Below are 6,000 nucleotides of genomic sequence, written 5' to 3'. Positions count from 1 at the left end.
ACGTGCGGAAAACACACGTGAACTGTTAACATTAGTTAACAGACTTACCTTGATGGTATAATTACATAAATAGTCTATGTTATTTATATTTTCTTTTAATTTGATCTTAGTTTTAATAAATTAAAATAAATTTACCTACGAATCAGGTTGTTACATGTGTCATTTGTTATACACCTATCATTAATTATTAATTAATATCTTAACTTGAAATATAAAAATAAATTTATTCACTTCCATTAATTATTAATTAAAATAATTAGGCTTATATACTGGCATGTAAACGAATCGAACGCACATGAACATATGTATATTCATGTTCGTTCATTTAATAAATAAACGAATACAAATATAAATGAACAATTTTTTTTATGTTCATTCATTAAGAAATATTGTTTGTTCATGTTTGTTCATTTAAATGATAAACGAACGTAAACGAACACAATAAATGAACATAAACGAACACAATAAACAAATATAAATGAACAACACAAACACAAAAAATAAACTTTTTCGAACACAACAAAATAATGTAAAAAAAGTAAACAACAAGAATAACAATTTAAAATTCATTAATATAACCTGCAACTTTAGAGTTAATTTGTTCGAATACGACAAAAACATACATAAATCATAAATAAACTATATGAACATAATAAAGTCTTAAAGTTAATTTGTTCAACAAAACAATCTTCTTAAAATCCAAACAACTTCAATAATCTTCGTAACATATTCAAATTGGCCTCTATTTAAACATAAATGAACGAACATAAATCGAACGTTCACGAACGTAAATTAACGAACGAGCCATTTGTTTGTGTTTGTTCATTTAATTAAACGAACGCAAAATCTTGTTCATGTTCATTTATTTAATAAATAAACGAACATAAATGAACTTCCCGTCGCACGATTCATGAACTGTTTGTTGAATGTTCAGTTCATTTACAGCCTACTTATATATTCTTTCCATGTACTCTTGAGCCCTTCGAACACTCCCCAAAGCTCAGCCTCTAGAGCCGAGCATGCAGTGATAGACTTGTGAAAACCCAGCTCCCATTGTCGTCTCTCGTCTCTCATCACCTCTCCACAGGATGTCATTCCATTAAGCATGTCGCTCGCGCCAACCGTATTTAGTTTAAGCCACCCTGGTGATGGAGGTATCCATCGCGTTTCTTGTCTCGTTTACTGTCCTGCATTAGTTCAGAGTTCCTTTGCTGCTGCATCAGCTCTGCATGTTTTCAAAACCAGCCTTTGACTACGTACAAGTATTATCTCTCTGTCAATGTTCTCTAGGTCAAAGATTTATTTATTTCGTTGCTTCCATATGTTTCAGATAATATGCCCAAATAATAAATCCAAGGCTTCATCATTCATTGCGAAATATGTGGGATTAATCAGGTTCTTATGCAACCAGTCTTTTATGTTAAGTGAGAAGAATTCTGTCCATTTCTCTAATTTAATAAGCATCAGCCAAATTGAGCTCACCATCGGACATTTTTATAGAGCATGATCCACATCATCTTTTCCGTTGTCGCAGTTTATACAACTTTCATCGGTGGCTATATGTCTCCGAACTCTCTCACTATTTGTCATTCAATCTTCACGAGCCGCAAGCCACATTAACGTCTTTATTTGTTGTAGTCCTCTAAATTTTGCAATCGCCTTCCAAACCTGTTCTTCTTCAACCAGTAGCTATTATTTTAAGTTAATATATTTTTATTTTTAAAGTATATATTATTCTTACAAAATTGTTACATGTTTTAAAAATATATTTTGTAAATAGTTTTATGAATTTATCACCATTAAATTAAAAAATCTGTTGAATGTTTTGATAATATGTATTGTAATTTTACTTTCTTTCTTTTCTTTTTTTGCATTTTATGTTAAAAAAATTACTTCATTTTATATCAAATTACTTCATTTTGTTATGAATTTTACTAAATATATTATTCTCTTTGTTGATTTGTTTTCTATATATGGAGAAAATAATAAAGCTTAAACTCTTCGTGCTTAAGGTTAGAAGCATTTAAGTCAACAAGGTCCCAATTAACAAGCTTAATAATGACAGACTGATGTAAGATAAAGAATAAATGGACCTAGATATTCTTTTTGATTTCTTGTGCATTTATTCTATATACTTATAACCACACGTCGACATTAATTAAATGATAGGCTTTTATAAGATATAAGCCTAATTAATAATTAATGGAAGTGAATAAATTTATTTTAAAAATATATATTAATAATTAATTATAGGTGTTTAACCAATGACACATGACACCTCATGATCCATAGGTAAATTTATTTTAATTTATTAAAACTAGGATCAAATTGAAAGAATATATAAATAACATGGACTATTTGTGTAATTAACCATTCAGGTAAGCCTGTTAACGGCTGTTAATAGTCCACGTGTGTTTTCCGTCATACCTGTTAACGGCGAGTGACCAATTTATAACAAACGATAATATTAGCGGCCGATTTATGACTTTTGAAACATCAATAGTGAAAACGAAATTTACCCAGACATTAGTGACCATTGGAGTAGTTTACCCTTTACGAAAATAGTTGACAGTGGATTTGTTATTTATTTCATTAAAGAATGGGTAATCAAAACTTAACTCGATTTAACTCAAAATATTTCGACTCAATTTGAGTATGAATTATAATTTTATAAACTCGACTCGTCTAGAAAAAATTTTAAATTCAAATCGAATTGTAAAATGCAACTCAAATAACTCGAAATTTTTAGCAACTAGTGGATTTATTTTCAAGTTTGACTCTAGTCTTAGATTTTGTATGATATATGTATATCACATATGAAAAAATATATTTGTATTGTATATATGGTTATAGAAAGTCACTTAAATTGTAATCAAATAATATTATAATATTATAAATATTTACAATTAAATTTAAACAAAAACTCGAAAAATCGACTCGACTCGAAAAAATTTCAAATAAAATCCGAGTTGTAAAATAGGACTCGTCAACTGGAATAATTCAAAATTTTTTGACTCGACTCGACTTGATCGAATCAGCATTAAAGTGTCGGTGTGATGAAGAATTTCAAGTGAGCTTTGCATTATTTGCATGTTAAAGGCATCCACCCTTCAACCCACATCCTGTGTTGGAACTTGGAACCATACAAGTTTTGCATGTTTCTAATTTGACTTTCATTTCTCTTTGTCAGGGGCGTGTGGGTGAGACATGTTTAAACATCCAATTATATGTTCAGTTGGATGTTTAAAAGAATTAAGTTTGAGTAGCTATATCTGTATAAATTTAACTAGACACGTAAACAACAAAGTCAATAGTAAATAGAGAGTGGTGACTATTGTTTCTTTAGGTGTTTTATTTGATAGTGTTCCATCTACAATTTACATATGATTTAAGGGTAGTTCTGCGGTGCGGCGCCTAAAAAACGGTTAATATACGGCGTGATCGGTTAAATAAGTGACCGGTTAAAATTTAGACCGGTTATGTTATATTATTTAATCGGAAATATTATAAAGTACAATAACATACTAGGTAGCGCTTATATAATGTAATAGGTAGCGCTTATATTTACCTATTTTATAAGTAAACTGGTATATTTATACCGATAGCATTGCAAATTTACCTATTACATTATATTATATTGAAAGTGTCCATACTTTTTATAAAAAGGATCGATATTTCTTTTAAAGTTATGTAATTTATGTTTCAATTTTTTTAATAGTGTTTCATGTTTTCCACCTACAATATTAATTTAATAATTTCATTTGCACAAAAAATTATTTGATTGTTTTGATATTTTATAAAATATTATTTAGAATTTTTAATTTAATAATAATATATATCGTAACGTAAAAAATAAATCATTAGACGCCTATAATTACTAAATTAATATCTTAAAACTCACTCAAAAGATAACCTTAAATTAATGTTTTCCACAGTGAGCATTGCAAATTTACCTATTACATTATATTATATTGAAAGTGTCCATACTTTTTATAAAAAGGATCGATACTTCTTTTAAAGTTATGTAATTTATGTTTCAATTTTTTTAATAGTGTTTCATGTCGAGAAGAAAATTAGGCGATGTGGGTACTGCAACGGTGAGGGGCATAACAAACTAACATGTCCTCAAGTCAAGCTCAGTTTGAGTACAAGCACACAGCCTACATCAACTGATTTTTTCGAAGACGGAATGGAATGACAACGATCTCCATATAATATATCGTAAGTATCAACATGACTCCTATTGTATGTACATATAAATATTTTGAATGAAGGAAGAAAAACCGCGTTACTTAAAATTACCGACACTTTTTTAAATGGTATCGACACATTTTAGACATAAAGTACCGACACAATATTAAAAAGAGTCGATATAGGTTGTAGACCTATTCGCGTATAAAACCGGTATATTTATACCGGTTATATTACAAAATTATCTATTACATTATAATTATGGGTTCCGATGTGTAAATGTCGACACTTTTTTAAATCGTATCGACAAATTTTTCTTCCAATATGGACATAAAGTACTGACACAATATTAAAAGTGTCGATATAGGTTGTAGACCTATTCGCGCATACAACCGGTATATTTATACCGGTTATATTACAAAATTATCTATTACATTATAATTATGGGTTCCGATGTGTAAATGTCGACACTTTTTTAAATCGTATCGACACATTTTTCTGCCAATATGGACATAAAGTACCGACACAATATTAAAAAGTGTCGATATAGGTTGTAGACCTATTCGCGCATAAAAGCGGTATATTTATACCGGTTATATTACAAAATTATCTATTACATTATAATTATGGGTTCTGATGTGTAAATGTCGACACTTTTTTAAATCGTATCGACACATTTTTCTTCCAATATGGACATAAAGTACCGACACAATATTAAAAAGTGTCGATATAGGTTGTAGACCTATTCGCGCATAAAACCGGTATATTTATACCGGTTATATTACAAAATTATCTATTACATCATAATTATGGGTTCCGATGTGTAAATGTCGACACTTTTTTAAATCGTATCGACACATTTTTCTTCCAATATGGACATAAAGTACCGACACAATATTAAAAAGTATCGATATAGGTTGTAGACCTATTCGCGCATAAAACCGGTATATTTATACCGGTTATATTGCAAATTTACCTATTTTATTATAATATGTTGAAAGTGTCCATACTTTTTATAAAAAGAATCGATACTTTTTTTAAAGATATGTAATTTATGTTTCAATATTTTTTAAGTATGTTTCATGTTTTCCACCTACAATATTAATTTAATAATTTCATTTGCACAAAAAATTAGTTGATTGTTTTGATATTTTATAAAATAATATTAAGAATTTTTAATTTAATAATAATATATACCGTAACGTAAAAAATAAATCATTAGACGCCTATAATTACTAAATTAATATCTTAAAACTCACTCAAAAGATAACCTTAAATTAATGTTTTCCACAGTGGAAAAAGTATAGACACTTTTATAAAAAGGATAGATACTTTACAATATATTAAAAAAGTATAGACACTCAAATGTATATGTACACATAGAAGCAAATATGGAATAATTAATGAAAATATACACACCATATAATCACACCAAAATATAAATACACAAGAATGTTCAAATAATGTACCGACAAACAAAATTAATCCGATGGAAAATGGTTGTTTCTAACGAAGTCCGGAACATTAGAGGCCTTCAACAAATTTTCCAAATACTCTCGTATGTTTCCGCCTTTTTCTGAGGACATACATAAATAATTTCAATTATCAAACTAATGAGGTGCAATTTTACTAACAATAAATTAAATTCGCATAAGCATGAATAAATTTGTGTCATACCTAGAGCTTTGTCGTTCGAATGGGAAGCAGCGTCAAAGGTATGTGGACATATGTAATTGTATTTCTATATAAACACATAAGTTGTTTGGATCATCAATGTCTGAACACCTGTTCAACTGGAAAACATATTGC

This window comes from Hibiscus syriacus, unplaced genomic scaffold (assembly GCF_006381635.1).
Source record: "Hibiscus syriacus cultivar Baekdansim isolate YM2019G1 unplaced genomic scaffold, ASM638163v2 tig00110332_pilon, whole genome shotgun sequence".
NCBI classification, from domain to species: Eukaryota; Viridiplantae; Streptophyta; class Magnoliopsida; order Malvales; family Malvaceae; genus Hibiscus; species Hibiscus syriacus.
This window is presented reverse-complemented; position numbering follows the sequence as displayed.